Consider the following 21,064-nt stretch of genomic DNA (forward strand, 5'->3'; position numbering starts at 1 on the left):
GTCTAACAGAACACTTGGTCTCACAAACAAGACATACCTTTTGATCATAAGAATGATTGGAGGATGCAGTCTTAATATCATCGTCAAAAGAGTTGTCTCTTTTACAGAATGTCCCAAGTTCAAGACTAGAGGAATCATTAGGAACATTTGTATTAACTTCTGAATATGAAACATCAGAAGTTCTTGGTACATTAGATTGCTTTGAACATCCTTGAATGGAGAGTTTATTCAAGCGGCGTTCAATATCCAAGGCATCATTTTCGAGGCTAGCCTCAAGAGTCAAGCACGAAGACTGATCTTCAGCGTTTCCATGGACTTTCCAATCTCTTACAATATTAAGAAGAACATTGACATGGTGTTTTAACTGATTCATTCTAACAGCTTGAATTCTAACAATACTTAGAACTAATTTACTCTCTTCAGCTGCATCTCATTCATTAGAAGAGAAGGTCTCTTTCGAAGGGTAGTCATGAACACTCATGTCATTGTCTGTCTGTCTCGCCGAACCACAAGGTTTATCTATATTCGAGATTAAACTTTTCTCTTTAATAGAATTAGACGAGAGACAATCTTTAGTACTGGTGACGCGTTTATCAGAGATAGTACTCTTGTCCATAGAGTCATATCGCTACAAACACATACTTCTTAGGTCTTAAACGTGTTTGCCTGCTCTGATACCAATTAAAAAAGCGGGGGTCTAACAACACCACCCAATATTTCACTTAGCAATCTGTATGACTAACTCCAAAATACTTTGCTAGAGAATCAACTTGACAGTCAGACTCAATCTAGATAAAAGTATCTCAAGGAGTTAATATCTTTCTCTTGTTTTTGATATTACTCAAGCTAACAGAAATCACCGAGTCCTAATCAAACACAAGGAATAATTGGACGGTACCAAAGACTAATATCCAAGGATCAATCAATATCAATCAACAACCAAATGTTGGATTTCCAGTTGATGATCATGAACGCACAATCTGTATTATTTCAATTATATAAAATATAATGCGGAAAAGAAATAACACAGACACCAGAAATTTTGTTAATGAGGAAATCGCAAATGCAGAAAAACCCCGGGACCTAGTCAAGATTGAATTCACACTGTATTAAGCAGCTACAGACACTAGGATACTCCAAGCTAACTTCGGACTAGACAATAGTTGAACCCCAATCAGTCTCCCACCGATCCAAGGTACAGTTGTACTCCTACGCCTCTGATCCCAGCAGGATACTACAAACTTGATTCCCTTAGCTGATCTCACCCACAACCAAGAGTTGATGCAACCCAAAATCGCAGACTTGATAATAAACAAATCTGTCTCACACAGAAAAGTCTATCAAGGGATAAATCTGTCTCCCACAGATAAACCCTAGGTTTTGTTCCGTCTTAAGATATGAAATCAAGGTGAACAGGAACCAATTGATAATCTGGTCTTATATTCCCGAAGAACAGCTTAGATTAATCAATCACCTCTCTACAATCCTTTCTGACTACAAAAGCGGTTTTTCGATGAATCACAAACAGTGATACGAAGATGTTTGTGATTTATTTATCTTGCCTATTGGAGAACTCTCACGATCTCAAGCCAATCAATCGATTGTACTCGTACGATAGAATACGCAAGATCAGATCACACAACTACAATAAAAATAGTATTGGTCTGGCTTCACAATCCCAATGAAGTCTTTAAGTCGTTAAGCTGGTTTTAGAGAAGAAAACCAAAGGTTAAAGGAGAATCGACTCTAGAGAGCGCACTAGTATCACACAGACGTGTGGGGATTAGTTTTGCACAATGCTAGATGTCTCCTTTATATAGCCTTCAAATCAGGGTTTTTCCTTAGTTACAAAGCAATCCATATTCACCGTTAGAAGAAAACCTGATTTAGATTAAAGCTAATATTTCTGAACCGTTAGGTCGAAAGCTTAGCTTGTCACACACACTTGGGTAGACGCTTACTGGGTTTGCGAAAACCATTCCCAAACGTGTACGTGTATGTTGGTTCAACATAGTAACTTAAAAGGTTAACCATATGAGCATTTCATATTAACCTTGTTCTTCTTCACCATATCTAGTTCAATTGAATCAAATGAACTAGTTAAAGAGTTGTTCAATTGCTATGAGATCTTATGTAACTACACAAGACACAATTGAAACAAAGATGATTCGATTGAATCGGATCATGAACTTTATAGCCACAGTTTTCATAAAGCATTCCTTAGTAATTTAAGTTTCATGTTCAGAGCACATCTTTAGATCATAACCACTTAAGCTCACAAACAAGTTCGCGGACTTAAGACAACCGGCGGAGTTTTCCAAACTAAGCAGAAATCACGGCAAAGAGACTTTCGCCAGTTCGCGGACTGAGTTCGCGGACTTACACGCAAACGAGTTTTTGGAAAATCCCAGCAGAAATTCTCGGTCGAGAACTTCCGTCAGTTCGCGGACTGAGTTCGCGGACTGGGTTCGCGGACTGGGTTCGCGGACTTGGCAAAGCCAATTCCTCAGGTTTCTCTCAATCAACAAATTTCTAAAACTTCGGGAATACATGGTTATGTAATCTAAACTCTCATTCCAATCATTGAGACATTCTCAGAGGACGTTATATAGCCGTTATTCACAGACCGTTTCGCCTCAGAGCAATTCTCAAAGTAATTGAAACTTTTCATGACTTTCGTCACTAGTTGAAGATAAACTTGATCAAAGCGAAACGCTTTACCAACACATGATTTCGAGATATAGATAGGCGAGATATACTCGGCTCGAAATATCAAATATGTATGATCTAGTCTATATAGCATACGACTTTTGTTTCATAAGAAGTAGGAGATAGAAGAGATAGAATTTTGAGTGATAGATAAGTTCAAGTCTCCATATACCTTTTTGTTGATGAAGTTCCACAGTTCCTTGTATAGATCTTCGTCGTTGTATGATGAATCGCCGTGAAGTCCTTGAGCTTAACTACACTTTTCTATCCTAGTCCGAGACTTAGCTATGTAGGCTAGAAATCAAGACTCATAGTTTTGATCACTAACATTGACAAACATGCTTGAGATAGCAACGCATGCGAGGTCGACCGAGCTATGCTCTAACAATTTGTCCTATCGTATTGAGTACTATCTTCTCTAAGATTGGCTCGAGATTTATCTCCGATATGTGGGATATAAAAAGTAATCACAAAACTCTTCGTCTCATTCTTTGTGATTCCACAATAACTTGTTCTACTACCATATATTTAAGTTATTGCGAGGTGATTGATATTTCTAGGCTGTTCTTCGGGAATATAAGACCGGATTATCAATTGAAATATCACAGGCTGCGCGTAGTTCAATCATAGTTGATAAATCCGACCTTGTTTGTTGGATAGGACTTGACACCATCCAATTTATTCTCATAACAATCAATCTCACGGATTTCTATCTAGTTGATTTACTGGTTGTATTGAGAAAGAGATAAAGCTCTTTGATATCTTTCTTGATTGAGTCTCACTTTTAAGTTGGTGTTCTCGTAATTACATTGGAGTTTAGTCCATACAGATTTTCGAACGAAATATTGGGTGTGGATGTTATACCCCTGCGTTTTCTTATACAACCACTAAAATGATGTACATACCTTAAAAAAAATAACATTCCAACAAGCAAAAATGATGCATAACGAATTTCGCAACCATATTTTAGTTCATGCATCCACCAATTTGGTTACACAACCACTAAAACAATGTATATGTCTGAAAAACAATACTCTATCAAATGATACATAACGAATTATGCATCTATTTTTTTAGCTGCACAACAGGTTGTGCAACCATTTTTTGGTTGATTTCAGTGCTAACAAAAACAAAACAAAACAAAACAAAAAGTTGATGCATAATGTGTTACATATTCAGCTATTTTCTCGTATGCATAACAAATTATGCAACCTTTTTATTTTATTTTAGTGGGCCGTATAATGCGTGCATAACAAGTTAGGTAGACATTTTTGTAGTTGCTTATCAGATTATGCAATCATTTTTTGGTCGATTTCAGTTCTAACGAAAGATTATTCAACACCACAAGCTAAGTTTTCTGGAACAACACACTTTAATTTCTTGCATAGTACAGAAGAACATGTGACACACTTTGTACGCCTATTTGTGTCCTTTATCGGCACAACACCACACATTTTATAGTTGAATTGTATTTTTTATGGAACCATGCGGGTGAATTATATTTTTTCCTTGTTGTTCCTTATGTTTGCTCCGAGCCTTCAAGCAAATGTAATATTGTTCTTACTTTAGATTCATTTGTTTTTATTTAAAGGCACGTAAACACTTGCGAAGCAAAAGTAAATTTTTGATAATATGTTTCAATTAAGTAGAGACGGTCTTCATAGAAGCTTTATAAATCCTCTCAAACGCATTCTCCATGCAAGTGTTGAATAATTTTTGATCTATCAACTCTTTCTCGGATCCAATAGTTATCCTCAGCTTTCCCATGTAGCTCACTATTGTTACCATGAGACTCTGCAAATTGTCCAATTTTATCTTCAGATTATCGTATAATAATTTGGGTGCGAATAGTATTACGACACCCTTAATTTTAACTAGCCCAGCAAAACAAAATTAAACAAACACATGTTATTTTAAGACCATCAAACTATCAAATTTTGCATGTCAGTAGACCAGGAGCGAAGCCAGTTTGGCACGGATTGTAATATATTGGCTCCCAAGCATAAAATTTGCAATATATAAGCCCAGTCTACCTGATGTCCGGCTCCGTCCCTGCGTAGGCCAAACCGCCAAAGTACTTCTGGGATCTTTGTTTGCTTCCACAAGCTAGTTAAATAAATCACACTAGGCCTCACCAAGCCTTCCCTATCTACAAGAGTCCCCACATTTTTACCTTAGCCAAATATGGCTTCTTCTCTATTCTATCTATCTTGGACAATTTATTGTCTGTTAGCGGATTTTCAAACAGATGTAAACCATAAGTTTCTGACAGCTCAGGCGGATTGATATTACCTGGGGAATATTCACCACCATGAAGTAGAGACCCTTGAGAGGATACTTTGCTAGAGACATTTTCTCCACAGGTCCTATCAAGTTTGATATCGCTAAGCTGGTCTTCTATATCACCCCCCGGATGTATTTGGAGGTTTCCTATATTAAGAAAAAATGTTAACAGATATATAAAGCTATTCATATTTGATATCGAGCAGAGGATATTGATATTGGTTGTTTATTAGTCGATTTGAAGTTTTGAACCATTAAATGATTGCAGTATTTACCTCTGAACCTCTTAGTTTTCTCATTAACTCTATTAGTGTACCAGTTAGGTAAACAACCAAGGATTTCTTCTTCTTTGTGATCATTCTCTTAGCTTCGAAAACAAATTCAAGTGGGTCGGAAGTATCAATATTTGTTGCCTCGGGGATGGACACATGGATATAGCCGAAATTGTTCCCCCATGGACCCTTGGTTTCAGGTTTCTCCATTTCCTCAAGTGATTGATATGCGGTTGCTTCCCTGGTGTTGAGAAAAACTAGTGCAGTCGAACGTGCATTACCAGAACCCTGGTTTGTCGCCTCCATGTATAATCTGATTCCGTAAAATATTATACCGACGATAACATCGTTAACCGTCTGCGGAAGAAAAACAGGTAAAAGAATTAGCTAATTTTTAGAACTTAATGCCTGAGAGCATGTAGCATGCTTGCATTTACATTTAGAACTTAGTAAAATTTAACAGAATTGAGGGAATATTACCCCGCCAAGCTTTGGCTTTATTTCTTTGACTTTATCAAGAGAGAAAGTGATAGTGGAGATTGAAACTGGCCTAAAATCAACTCCTTGTCTACCTGATCTTATTGGACTAACATGATCTTCCAACACATTACTCTTGAAAAGACTCCAAGTGAAATCTGTTACAGTGTTCTTGAACACAGAGAGAAGCTCCAAAACACTCTTCTTTTTATTCATGTGATTATCCGACCGAATAGAAGGAAAAGTTGAAGAAAGAGAAGGATTATCAGCTTTTTGTAAACAGCTAAACAGAGCACCCATGAGCGAATATCCATCCCCCAGGGCATGATGAAGCTTGAACACAGTTGTCGCATCTCCATTACTAGTAGGGTACTTGAATATGTGAATCTTCCATAATGGTCTGCTCTTGTTCAGCCTCTCCATCGCTATCTCCGACAAATATTCTTGGAAATACTCATCGTAACACTCCACTGTTAAACCTTCTTCAAATACCGGTACTTTGATGTGGTCCTCGAGCTTAACTGCAACCTTCTTCCAATTTTTCTCTCCACTTTTTCCTGTAACCTGAAATATGTGACATTGACAATTCGTCATTTGATCAAATGTTGCATTAAACAACTGTTCCTTAATTTAGAGCTGGAACGATCTATATTATCGACGACCGAATACAAGCCCAAACGTGTACGTCTATTTTGGTTCAATATAGTAACCCAAAAGGTTAACCATATGATAATTTCATATTAAACTTGTTCTTCTTCACCATAACTAGTTCAATTGACTCAAATGAACTAGTTAAAGAGTTGTTCAATTGCTATAAGATCTTATGTAACTACACAAGACACAATTGAAACAAAGATGATTCGATTCGATTGAAACATCTCATGAACTTTATAGCCACGGTTTGCATAAAGCATTCCTTAGTAATTTAAGTTTCATGTTCAGAGCACATCTTTAGATCATAACCACTTAAGCTCACAAACAAGTTCGCGGACTTAAGACAACCGGCGGAATTTTCCAAACTCAGCAGAAAATCTCGGCAAAGAGACTTTCGCCACTTCGCGGACTTACACGCAAACGAGTTTTTGGAAAATCCCAGCAAAAATTCTCGGTCGAGAACTTCCGTCAGTTCGCGGACTGAGTTCGCGGACTGGGTTCGCGGGCTGGGTTCGCGGACTTGCCAAAGACAATTCCTCCGGTTTCTCACAATCAACAAATTTCTAAAACTTCGGATTAAGGAATACATGGTTATGTAATCTAAATTCTCATTCCAATCATTGAGACATTCTCAGAGGACGTTAAGCCGTTATTCACAGACCGTTTCGCGTCAGAGCAATTCTCAAAGTAATTGAAACTTTTCATGACTTTCGTTACTAGGTGAAGATAAACTTGATCAAAGCGAAACGCTTTACCAACACATGATTTCGAGATATATAGGCGAGATATACTCGGCTTGAAATATCAAATGTGTATGATCTAGTTTATATAGCATACGACTTTTATCTCATAAGAAGTAGGAGATGGAAGAGATAGACTTTTGAGTGATAGATAAGTTCAAGTCTCCACATACCTTTTTGTTGATGAAGTTCCACGGTTCCTTGTATAGATCTTCATCGTTGTATGATGAATCGCCATGAAGTCCTTGAGCTCAACTACACTTTTCTATCCTAGTCCGAGACTTAGCTATGTAGGTTAGAAATCAAGACTCATAGTTTTGATCACTAACATTGACAAACATGCTTGAGATAGAAACGCATGCGAGGTCGACCGAGCTATGCTCTAACAATCTCCCTCTTTGTCAATTTTAGTGACAAAACTATTAATACATATGGAATAAAAAAAAGATAAACTTTAGTGGCTCCTATTCCATAGTCTAATCTTCAACGTTCCCTGAAATCTTCGTCCTTCCAAGTACTCCAATGATTTTCTATATCCAAAACTCAACCAAATTAATCACAAGTAAACCCATGATTAATTTAATTGGAATACGCAACTAAATCAAACCAGAAAAGTGATCAATTTAATTGAAAGTGCTCAACATAAGTAAACTTACGGAGCTACGACTAAGGTAATCATACGGAGATGACTAACTTAATCATTCACATACTCAACATAAGGAAAACCTTACGGAATATACGACTACATTAATCAATAGAACATGATTTGTATAGCCGTTCATATACTCAACACAAGAATTTGTGGAATATATGAAAACTCAACTTGACTAATTACAAGAGAACTTATAATTAATCTAATTGGAATACAAACAACCAAAGTAATCACAAAAGTAATAAATTTAATTGTCAAAAGATTTTGCTCGACAAAAGAAGACTTTCGGAGCAAATAACTAAATAACCAACCAAAATGATTAATTTAGTTCATAAATGCTCAACATATAGCATCCTATAAAACAACCAACAAAGCCAATAAGATTAATCGACTTAGTTGTATCGTGCTCAACATAAGACACACAATGGAGCCTTCACGGTAAAACATAACAAAATGGATCAATGAAGATCAATACCGTGGATAACATACAAGGATCTATTTTATTTTCCATCACTATATGCATAATGACATAATAGATTTTATCCTTATTAAACAAAAAATTTTATCCTATTTTCCATCAAATACATGACTGTATAGGCATAAATTTTGTAATTGTCAAAAGTCCATTCGTCCTTTCATCAATACGAATACCAATTCAAGAACGACTTTACTTTTGACACATATGGGACCTTCAAGTTCACGGATGCAAACAATACATATCCCATAATCAAATTGCAATATCACAAAATCATAAAGATCAATACTGCAATAACATCATCCTCCAAATATTTTTAGAATTTAATAACCAATAAACCTAAAAAATAACACAAGAAGATGAAAACAAAAATAGTTGTGTAGTCACAATCATCGCTATTCAAAGCACTAGTTATTCTTCCAACTAATCCAAAAAGAAGACATACTAGGAAACAAAAAACACAAGCTAGAAAGAATCAGACTCCATCGTTTCCCTGACAGCGAATAGGGATATGGGCATTACAGGATCCTCACAAGACATGGAGTCTTCGAGCTTGTGAACGCCATCCTTCTCTGCATCTTCAGAGAGATGATTCTCTTTACGAAGATCATTGATTTGAGATTTTATGAGACCAAGGTTAGACACAACCTTTTCCAACTCAGTTTTCACCTTATCAAGACCTTTTAAAGTGTCAACAAGCTGTTGTTTTGCTTCCCCAAAATATTTAAGAAAATCATGAACAACTTCAGCAGAGATCATATCATCCTTCTCAACATCTTCATGAGAATAAGCAAAGAAGCATGAAGGGTTGGGATGATCTTCATCTACAATTTTTCTCTTCCTCCTGGAATCAACCTCAACACTTTTGTCAAGAAACCCTTTTTCGAAACCACCATAGCAAGAAGAGGAGGAAGACATTCTTTGAAAAACCAAAAACCACCAGAGGTACACGTACGTGGCTTGTAACCCTAAGAGGTTCGATATTTTATCCTTGAGGACAACAATTTAGGGTTTCAACAAAAAACTGTTGACTCGGGCCAGAACGGAATCCGTTTGAGTACAACAAATACCCAAGAAATAAAGTCCTTCACACATTTTGAAAACAGGACCTAAAAACAAATTTTAAGACAGTATGCAACATCTTCTTTTGACTTAATCAATACTTGATCTTAGCGGATCTGTCAACACAAGTTTAGCTATGGACGATAAGAAAATAACTTAACTTAACAGATGCAAGTAACATGTATACCTGTTTTTAACACAACTTACTCAACAAGATTTTATATGGGTAAGTTCTCGAACCTTGTGATTAATTAGCACAAGTACGATCCACGGTCTCATTGCGAGGTTTATGTCTTTGGTTAAGTTTGTTTTTCCTCTTAGTCTTAGAGAGGGATCCTGTTTGACATGAGAAATTGTCATAAAATTTACTGTCATCAAAATAAGAGACATAGTTAGAGTTCTTACCAGAAGTGCATTGACATGAGGAAGGAGATAATCTGTTGACAAGCTCTTTGTATCTTACAATTATCTCTTTAATATCTTTTCTTATGTCATCAATCTTCCTTTCTTCTGGAATGACTTTCTCAACAGGAACAATGTTGCTTTTAGACACAAAGTATTGAACTCTCTTTGGACGATGTTTATTAAGACGTCTATTCTGCCCTTGAACATTGGAGGAACTCATTGTACTGACTTTCCTGGTTGCATACACAGGATAAGTTTGAAAACCAATTGGCTCAATCATACGGATGTCAGTCACACCTTTGAGAATCAAATCTATGGTGTTTTGAAGTTGAACTAAGGAGTCTTTATTCAACTTGGAGTTTCTCTTTTGTCTAACAGAACACTTGGTCTCACAAACAAGACATACCTTTTGATCATAAGAATGATTGGAGGATGCAGTCTTAATATCATCGTCAGAAGAGTTGTCTCTTTTACAGAATGTCCCAAGTTCAAGACTGGAGGAACCATTAGGAACATTTGTATATACTTCTGAATATGAAGCATCAGAAGTTCTTGGTACATTAGATTGCTTTGAACATCCTTGAATGGAGAGTTTATTCAAGTGGCGTTCAATATCCAAGGCATCATTTTCGAGGCTATCCTCAAGAGTCAAGCACGAAGACTGATCTTCAGCGTTGCCATGGACTTTCCAATCTCTTACAATACTAAGAAGAACATTGACATGGTGTTTTAACTGATTCATTCTAACATCTTGAATTCTAACAAGATTTAGAACTAATTTACTCTCTTTAGCTGCTTCTCATTTATTAGAAGAGAAGGTCTCTTTCGAAGGGTAGTCATGAACACTCATGTCATTGTCTGTCTGTCTCGCCGAACTACAAGGTTTATCTATATTCGAGATTAAACTTTTCTCTTTAATAGAATTAGACGAGAGACAATATTTAGTACTGGTGACGCGTTTATCAGAGATAGTACTCTTGTCCATAGAGTCATATCTCTACAAACACAGACTTGTTAGGTCTTAAACGTGTTTGCCTGCTCTGACACCAATTAAAAAAGCGGGGGTCTAACAACACCACCCAATATTTCGCTTAGCAATCTGTATGGACTAACTCCAAAATACTTTGCTAGAGAATCAACTTGACAGTCAGACTCAATCTAGATAAAAGTATCTCAAGGAGTTAATATCTTTCTCTTGTTTTTGATATTACTCAAGCTAACAGAAATCACCGAGTCCTAATAAAACACAAGGAATAATTGGACGGTACCAAAGACTAATGTCCAAGGATCAATCAATATCAATCAACAACCAAATGTCGGATTTCCAATTGATGATCATGAACGCACAATCTGTATTATTTCATTTATATAAAATATAATGCGGAAAAGAAATAACACAGACACCGGAAATTTTGTTAATGAGGAAACCGCAAATGCAGAAAAACCCCGGGACCTAGTCCAGATTGAATACACACTGTATTAAGCCGCTACAGACACTAGGATACTCCAAGCTAACTTCGGACTAGACTATAGTTGAACCCCAATCAGTCTCCCACCGATCCAAGGTACAGTTGTACTCCTACGCCTCCGATCCCAGCAGGATACTACGCACTTGATTCCCTTAGCTGATCTCACCCACAACCAAGAGTTGATGCAACCCAAAATCGCAGACTTGATAATAAACAAATCTGTCTCACACAGAAAAGTCTATCAAGGGATAAATCTGTCTCCCACAGATAAACCCTAGGTTTTGTTCCGTCTTAAGATATGAAATCAAGGTGAACAGGAACCAATTGATAATATGGTCTTATGTTCCCTAAGAACAACCTAGATTAATCAATCACCTCTCTACAATCCTTTCTGACTACACAAGCGGTTTTTCGAGGAATCACAAACAGTGATACGAAGATGTTTGTGATTTCTTTATCTTGCCTATTGGAGAACTCTCACGATCTCAAGCCAATCAATCGATTGTACTCGTACGATAGAAGATGCAAAATCAGATCACACAACTACAATAAAAATAGTATTGGTCTGGCTTCACAATCCCAATGAAGTCTTTAAGTCGTTAAGATGGTTTTAGAGAAGAAAACCAAATTTTAAAGGAGAATCGACTCTAGCGAGCGCACTAGTATCACACAGACGTGTGGGGATTAGTTTTGCACAATGCTAGATGTCTCCTTTATATAGCCTTCAAATCAGGGTTTTGCCTTAGTTACAAAGCAATCCATATTCACCGTTAGATGAAAAACTGATTTAGATTCAATCTAATATTTCTCAACCGTTAGATCGAAAACTTAGCTTGTCACACACACTTGGGTAGACGTTTACTGGGTTTGCGAAAATCATGCCCAAACGTGTACGTGTATGTTGGTTCAACATAGTAACTTAAAAGGTTAACCATATGAGCATTTCATATTAACCTTGTTCTTCTTCACCATATCTAGTTCAATTGACTCAAATAAACTAGTTAAAGAGTTGTTCAATTGCTATGAGATCTTATGTAACTACACAAGACACAATTGAAACAAAGATGATTCGATTGAATCGGCTCATGAACTTTATAGCCACGGTTTGCATAAAGCATTCCTTAGTAATTTAAGTTTCATGTTCATAACACATCTTTAGATCATAACCACTTAAGATCACAAACAAGTTCGCGGACTTAAGACAACCGGCGGAGTTTTCCAAACTCAGCAGAAATCTCGGCAAAGAGACTTTCGCCAGTTCGCGGACTTGCACGCAAACGAGTTTTTGGAAAATCCCAGCAGAAATTCTCGGTCGAGAACTTCCATCAGTTCGCGGACTGAGTTCGCGGACTGGGTTCGCGGACTTGGCAAAGCCAATTCCTCCGGTTTCTCTCAATCAACAAAGTTCTAAAACTTCGGGAATACATGGTTATGTAATCTAAACTCTCATTCCAATCATTGAGACATTCTCAGAGGACGTTATATAGCCGTTATTCACAGACCGTTTCGTGTCAGAGCAATTCTCAAAGTAATTGAAACTTTTCATGACTTTCGTCACTAGGTGAAGATAAACTTGATCAAAGCGAAACGCTTTACCAACACATGATTTCGAGATATAGATAGGCGAGATATACTCGGCTCGAAATATCAAATATGTATGATCTAGTCTATATAACATACGACTTTTGTTTCATAAGAAGTAGGAGATAGAAGAGATAGAATTTTGAGTGATAGATAAGTTCAAGTCTCCACATACCTTTTTGTTGATGAAGTTCCACGGTTCCTTGTATAGATCTTCGTCGTTGTATGATGAATCGCCGTGAAGTCCTTGAGCTCAACTACACTTTTCTATCCTAGTCCGAGACTTAGCTATGTAGGCTAGAAATCAAGACTCATAGTTTTGATCACTAACATTGACAAACATGCTTGAGATAGCAACGCATGCGAGGTCGACCGATCTATGCTCTAACAATTTGTTCTATCGTATTGAGTACTATCTTCTCTAATATTGGCTCGAGATTTATCTCCGATATGTGGGATATAAAAAGTAATCACAAAACTCTTTGTCTCATTCTTTGTGATTCCACAATAACTTGTTCTACTACCATATATTTAAGTTATTGCGAGGTGATTGATATTTCTAGGCTGTTCTTCGGGAATATAAGACCGGATTATCAATTGAAATATCACAGGCTGCGCGTAGTTCAATCATAGTTGATAAATCCGACCTTGTTTGTTGGATAGGACTTGACACCATCCAATTTATTCTCATAACAATCAATCTCACGGATTTCTATCTAGTTGATTTACTGGTTGTATTGAGAAAGAGATAAAGCTCTTTGATATCTTTCTTGATTGAGGCTCAATTTTAAGTTGGTGCTCTCGGAATTACATTGGAGTTTAGTCCATACAGATTGTCGAACGAAATATTGGGTGTGGATGTTATACCCCTGCGTTTTCTTATACAACCACTAAAATGATGTATATACCTAAAAAAAATAACATTCCAACAAGCAAAAATGATGCATAACGAATTTCGCAACCATATTTTAGTTCATGCATCCACCAATTTGGTTACACAACCACTAAAACAATGTATATGTCTGAAAAACAATACTCTATCAAATGATACATAACGAATTATGCATCTATTTTTGTAGCTGCACAACAGGTTGTCCAACCATTTTTTGGTTGATTTCAGTGCTAACAAAAACAAAACAAAACAAAAAGTTGATGCATAATATGTTACATATTCAGCTATTTTTCCGGATGCATAACAAATTATGCAACCTTTTTATTTTATTTTAGTGGGCCGTATAATGCGTGCATAACAAGTTAGGTAGACATTTTTGTAGTTGCTTATCAGATTATGCAATCATTTTTTGGTCGATTTCAGTTCTAACGAAAGATTATGCAACACCACGAGCTAAGTTTTCTGGAACAACACACTTTAATTTCTTGCATAGTACAGAAGAACATGTGACACACTTTTTACGCCTATTTGTGTCCTTTATCGGCACAACACCACACATTTTATAGTTGAATTATATTTTTTTATGGAACCATGCGGGTGAATTATATTTTGTCCTTGTTGTTCCTTATGTTTGCTCCGAGCCTTCAAGCAAATGTAATATTGTTCTTACTTTAGATTCATTTGGTTTTATTTAAAGGCACGTAAACACTTGCGAAGCAAAAGTAAATTTTTGATAATATGTTTCAATTAAGTAGAGACGGTCTTCATAGAAGCTTTATAAATCCTCTCAAACGCATTCTCCATGCAAGTGTTGAATAATTTTTGATCTATCAACTCTTTCTCGGATCCAATAGTTATCCTCAGCTTGCCCATGTAGCTCACTATTGTTACCATGAGACTCTGCAAATTGTCCAATTTTATCTTCAGATTATCGTATAATAATTTGGGTGCTAATAGTATTACGACACCCTTAATTATAACTAGCCCAGCAAAACAAAATTAAACAAACACATGTTATTTTAAGACCAACAAACTATCAAATTTTGCATGTCAGTAGACCAGGGGCGAAGCCAGTTTGGCACGGGTTGTAATATATTGGCTCCCAAGCATAAAATTTGCAATATATAAGCCCAGTCTACCTGATGTCCGGCTCCGTCCCTGCGTAGGCCAAACCGCCAAAGTACTTCTGCGATCTTTGTTTGCTTCCACAAGCTAGGTAAATAAATCACACTAGGCCTCACCAAGCCTTCCCTATCTACAAGAGTCCCCACATTTTTACCTTAGCCAAATCTGGCTTCTTCTCTATTCTATCTATCTTGGACAATTTATTATCTGTTAGCGGATTTTCAAACAGATGTAAACCATAAGTTTCTGACAGCTCAGGCGGATTGATATTACCTGGGGAATATTCACCACCATGAAGTAGAGACCCTTGAGAGGATACTTTGCTAGAGACATTTTCTCCGCAGGTCCTATCAAGTTTGATATCGCTAAGCTGGTCTTCCATATCACCCCCGGATGTATTTGGAGGTTTCCTATATTAAGAAAAAATGTTAACAGATATATAAAGCTATTCATATTTGATATCGAGCAGAGGATATTGATATTGGTTGTTTATTAGTCGATTTGAAGTTTTGAACCATTAAATGATTGCAGTATTTACCTCTGAACCTCTTAGTTTTCTCATTAACTCTATTAGTGTACCAGTTAGGTAAACAACCAAGGAGTTCTTCTTCTTTGTGATCATTCTCTTAGCTTCGAAAACAAATTCAAGTGGGTCGGAAGTATCAATATTTGTTGCCTCGGGGATGGACACATGGATATAGCCGAAATTGTTCCCCCATGGACCCTTGGTTTCAGGTTTCTCCATTTCCTCAAGTGATTGATATGCGGTTGCTTCCCTGGTGTTGAGCAAAACTAGTGCAGTCGAACGTGCATTACCAGAACCCTGGTTTGTCGCCTCCATGTATAATCTGATTCCGTAAAATATTATACCGACGATAACATCGTTAACCGTCTGCGGAAGAAAAACAGGTAAAAGAATTAGCTAATTTTTAGAACTTAATGCCTGAGAGCATGCAGCATGCTTGCATTTACATTTAGAACTTAGTAAAATTTAACAGGATTGAGGGAATATTACCCCGCCAAGCTTTGGCTTGATTTCTTTGACTTGATCAAGAGAGAAAGTGATAGTGGAGATTGAAACTGGCCTAAACTCAATTCCTTGTCTACCTGATCTTATTGGACTAACATGATCTTCCAACACATTACTCTTGAAAAGACTCCAAGTGAAATCTGTTACAGTGTTCTTGAACACACAGAGAAGCTCCAAAACACTCTTCTTTTTATTCATGTGATTATCCGACCGAATAGAAGGAAAAGTTGAAGAAAGAGAAGGATTATCAGCTTTTTGTAAACAGCTAAACAGAGCACCCATGAGCGAATATCCATCCCCCAGGGCATGATGAAGCTTGAACACAGTTGTCGCAGCTCCATTACTAGTAGGGTACTTGAATATGTGAATCTCCCATAATGGTCTGCTCTTGTTCAGCCTCTCCATCGCTATCTCCGACAAATATTCTTGGAAATACTCATCGTAACACTCCACTGTTAAACCTTCTTCAAATACCGGTACTTTGATGTGGTCCTCGAGCTTAACTGCAACCTTCTTCCAATTTTTCTCTCCACTTTTTCCTGTAACCTGAAATATGTGACATTGACAATTCGTCATTTGATCAAATGTTGCATTAAACAACTGTTCCTTAATTTAAAGATGGAACGATCTATATTATCGACGACCGAATACAAGCCAGCCTCCTACTAGAGAGAGAAAGAGAGAGTACCAAGATAGAGGAAAAACGTGGATTGATGGGGAGGAAGACATCCTGAATCAACGACATTATTTTGGAGTCATCGTCAACAGGAACTTCCCATTCTAAAACCGCAAGAATGCACACAGAGAGCGAAGAACTGCTGTAATATTGTCCAGTTGGAGTACATGGTTCCATCTCTTCATCTCCTTCACCGATCCTGGATGATGACGTCCTAATTTCTAGTTTACGCTCCATTTCTATTATTTTTCTTGATTTTTGTATCCTTCAATTCTGCTTTGGTGGAACTCTATTTATAATGTTATGAAGAGCCAAATAATTCTCTATCTGCGTCCCTACGTATTAATTTAAATTTATGGACCGCCATACTTTTTTGTAGATGTGTCAATTGTTGGCATAGAAACCGTATTTATGGTTCATGGTTGGATTACGTCTTTATTTGAAGGCAGTGTCATATATATCGGCTGAAACATATATGCAAACACACACATGAAATACAAATGGATTGTTTGGATTGTTTTCTTGCAGTCACTTTGTATGTAGCTTAAGACATTTTTGCCGGAAATCAACTCAAATTTAGATGTAATCTTCTTTGTGAAAACCATTTATTCTTCGGTTTCAACTGTCAAATGTCAAACATATCTCGTCCATTCGCACTTATGGGTAGACGTCACAAAAGAATAATTACGATGCCAGGATACAATTATTCGAACACATTTCAAAGCAGATAAGTTGCATTCAGACCTCATTGAATGCAATATTGCAAGCTATTCTGTGACTACTTTCAATCAGGGATAGTTTACCTATGAGAGGGCTAACTTGGGCTTTAGCCCAGGTAGCCCTCTGGCCTATGTCTACACCTATTTTGAGGCATACACATTTTTTTTTTGAGGCATACTCATCCATTATATTATCTAGGGTAGGTTTATAAGGGGTTCTAAAGGTAATGTAATTATCTATATATCCCTAAATAATTTCAATTTGTCATAGTTCCTTTATCCTCAAAAACCTAAAATTAAAAATCAAAATAAACTTTAAAGTTAAACATTTAGGACTCCAATTCAATAAAGAAATTAATCAAACAAAGGAAACACGAATCGAAGTGAGCGATGTTGGAATGCGAAATCCAAATCTCAATTGCTCTTAGATGTATTTTAGAATGTATGCGTAACAAACCCATCTTGTTTTTGATTGATTTTATTTTGTTTGATCAGTAGAATATGATTTCAAAGATGAAATTAGGGTTTTTAGAAGATCAGTTCGGCTCATCTTGCAGTATCAATTTTGAGCTGAACTTAGTGTATGATTTAGAGAAACACTATGTTCGGCTAATGCGACTTTACAATATTTTCAGCCGAACCTCAATTTTTCAGCCGAACCTCAATTTTCCAGCCGAACCTCAATTTTTCAAGCCGAACCTAGTAGATGATTCAGTTTCTGAGTTTCAAAAAAACAGAGGTTCGGCTCATAAGTTATCAGCCGAACTGTTCATCTGGTCAGCAGATCTGGTTTTTAAAAATTCAATTTTTTGGCAGATTCAACTTATAAAAGGAAATTAAACCTCGATAGAAGTTTACCTCTGATTTGAATCACACATTTTGGTCACTTCTAATCACTAAAATCTCAAAAGTCAAAACCCAAACTTTTTTTTCTTCACTTCTTCTTCTTCCTCTCAAAAATCCCAACTCTCTCACATAAATTTGATTTTTCTACTAATTCACCACTAATAATTTAATGTTTAATCAATCCTTAAAATTCATAATTAATCAATTCTAATCATAATCATTTACACTAATTATATAAGGATAGTTATGCCATTATCAAAAATGGTGGATGAGGGGTGATGTTGTTTTTTATTTAGTGACCCTATTTTGGCATTATCTAGTATGCCTCAAAAAAATCTAGTATGCCTCAAAATAGGTTTCCTAATTTTTAAAAGGAGAAATTAGGTGACAGCCCAAACATTTTGTTTTTCTTATATAGATTTCATTTAGTATTTATTTATTTTTTATTAAATCTAAATTATTATATTATTGGATAACGATTATTACATGAAACTAGTTGGAAGCCTAACAAGTTAGGCTCCAACGACATACTACTACATTAATTGAACAGGTTGTTGTGCTAGCCTACCAGCGAGCCTCATGGGTAACCTAGCCAAAGGAGCCGAAGCGAATGAGGGGGATGAGATTGTGTCACAAGAGGGACAAACTAACTCTACCTTCCATGTTAATTTCTGCAATATTACGCCATTGGGGGCTCGAACCTGGGACCTCCTGAAACGCATGAAACTTTGGGGAACGGGGATGACTAGCTGAGCTAGGTGCCCGTTCTAATATATCTTTCTATTTTATCTTTATTCCTTTTGAATTACAACTCAAGAGGATTATCATCCGGTAAGAAACTACTTGGAAGCCTAGCAACAAGCTGAGCTCCAACACCTTTTTGGATAGCTACACCCAATTTATGAAAAATAAATTCTCCAACTCGAACATTAGCATCATGGCTAGCAATATAATTGCGTAAGCGCTTCAAGAAGTCTATTGTTTCATCCCCCAGCTACCTAAGGTGGTAAAGGCAAGTGTCCCAAAACCATAGCCTTGAGACGTACACTTCTCCAAGTTATTCTTACGAGTAACAACATTATTGATGGCCATACCTGAGACAAAGGAACGAACCCCACGTCCAAACACACATCAGGACCATTGTCCCAATTGTATACAAATATATCAGCAGGTCGTAGAGCAGTGCCATTATTCGCAAGAAAACCCAAGTCAACTTCCTTCCTATAGCAGGCACACCCGCTCGGAAACACATGTCAGCAATAGTGTCGCGCACCAAATCATGTCTAAACTTAAGCCTAACTTCATTCGCACAGTGCAAGGCATGATCACCTAAGACATCCATATTTCTTTTACAAAAGGGACAAGCACCATCAGCCTCAAACAAGGGGATCTCTAACCTGTACCGGAGAACTGCACTAAATTGCCTAGCTTCAATAACTTGATTGAGCCCCAAACTTGGAATCGCCAGTAGGAAATCCCAGACGTGTTTTGTTTGGTTGCATTTCCAAAGCACGGAATCACGTTCAGACATAACATAGCTGGTGGGTAAGTTCTTCTTCATAGCATCAAAGTAAAAATAGTTTCCAAGGAGTTCATTGAATGAGTGGAAAAATTACCAATGCAAATAGGAGAAACATTTCCACACAGAGAATTAAAGGATTCCAAAGCTCGCTGAAAAGAAAGGCTACTGCCATCGGCGCCTGAGCGTCTGAGAATAGTGGACTGCAAGTCTAGAGTCTGTAAACACGAAGCGAGAAAACAATAATGCTTAGTGTCCTGCATAGTATAAACACCCATACCTCCATGTTTGAACGACAAGGTAGAGAGTCTCTGCTAAAGAAGTCCATAACCAGGCCCATCACCAGTAATAATGTTCCTAAGGAATTGAAACAGTCGAGTGTCAAATAAATCTTGAGCTTCGAGTACACATCCAGGTCTAGTGGTTCTTAGAGCGAAGTAAAGCCGCGACACACTCGTACAATTTCTAAACAAGAGCAGTTCACATTGAGGGTCTTTTAGCTTCTCAACAGCATCAATAAGATCCATAGTCTTTCGCACTCTACCAACAACCAAATCCTTATTGAATTGAGCATCAAGACTGACCGGACCACCAAGCAATTTCACACCCTTATATGGCCTACTAATATTGGGAGGAAAAACACATGTAATCAAAGATCTTGGATCCGGGGTAGGCCAGAACAACTCAGTTTTAGCGGTGTTCAAATATAAACCCCTTTCAACCCCATCATCTTGGATAATCTTCAAAGCTTTGGCAACCATTAGAGTGTCACCTATCAAGGTACCATCATCTAGGTACCAAGCTTGCAAATCAATCTCACATTGCTAACAATATTTTTAACCAAGGGATGAAGAGTAAAGGCAAACAACAGTTGCCCTAAGGGATCACCTTGTTGAACCCCTTGGGAAGAGGAGAGTACATGATCCATGTAATATAAATGAGTTGGAGAAGCTAGAAAAATTCAACCCAGCGAGAGATCGAAGGGCAAAGATTACGTACCTCAGAAAGCATGGCCGTATGGTCAATGAGGTTAAACGCATTCGAGAAATCTACAAGTAACATGGAAATTGTATGAGCCTCCTTTCACCTATAGCATGCACCACAAACAACACAAAAAAACAAAACCCAAACCCCCCCCCCCCCCCCCCCCCCCCCCCACCACACACATTTAGCTCCAACATCAAAGTGGAAATTGCTCAAATATGCATTTACTTCTTTGACAACATGAGTTGCGACACATTTGGAGATGAGCCTTCTCCAAATTGTGCCAACCGCAATGGGATGTAGACCACCACCTGGTTTAGTCAAAGGAGTAAGAGGAGCACTTGCCACAAATTCACCCAAGGCAGGAGGACAAGAACCCGATAGCCACAAGTTAACTACGTCTGTGATAGAAGCGATTAGATCCTATGAGATTTCAGTAGCATAACCACTAAGGGCATCTAAAAAGTGTTGTGACCTGAACCCATCTCTTCCAC

General features: G+C 37.3%; 2 pseudogenes; both read right to left on the reverse strand.

The window, feature by feature from the left end:
* Positions 1-4,350: 4,350 nt before the first annotated feature.
* On the reverse strand, positions 4,351-6,335 carry LOC113353614 (annotated as a pseudogene).
* Positions 6,336-14,375: 8,040 nt separating this feature from the next.
* LOC113353620 lies at positions 14,376-19,628 on the reverse strand (annotated as a pseudogene).
* Positions 19,629-21,064: the final 1,436 nt, after the last annotated feature.

Source organism: Papaver somniferum, chromosome 1 (genome assembly GCF_003573695.1).
Source record: "Papaver somniferum cultivar HN1 chromosome 1, ASM357369v1, whole genome shotgun sequence".
In the NCBI taxonomy this organism is placed as follows: Eukaryota; Viridiplantae; Streptophyta; class Magnoliopsida; order Ranunculales; family Papaveraceae; genus Papaver; species Papaver somniferum.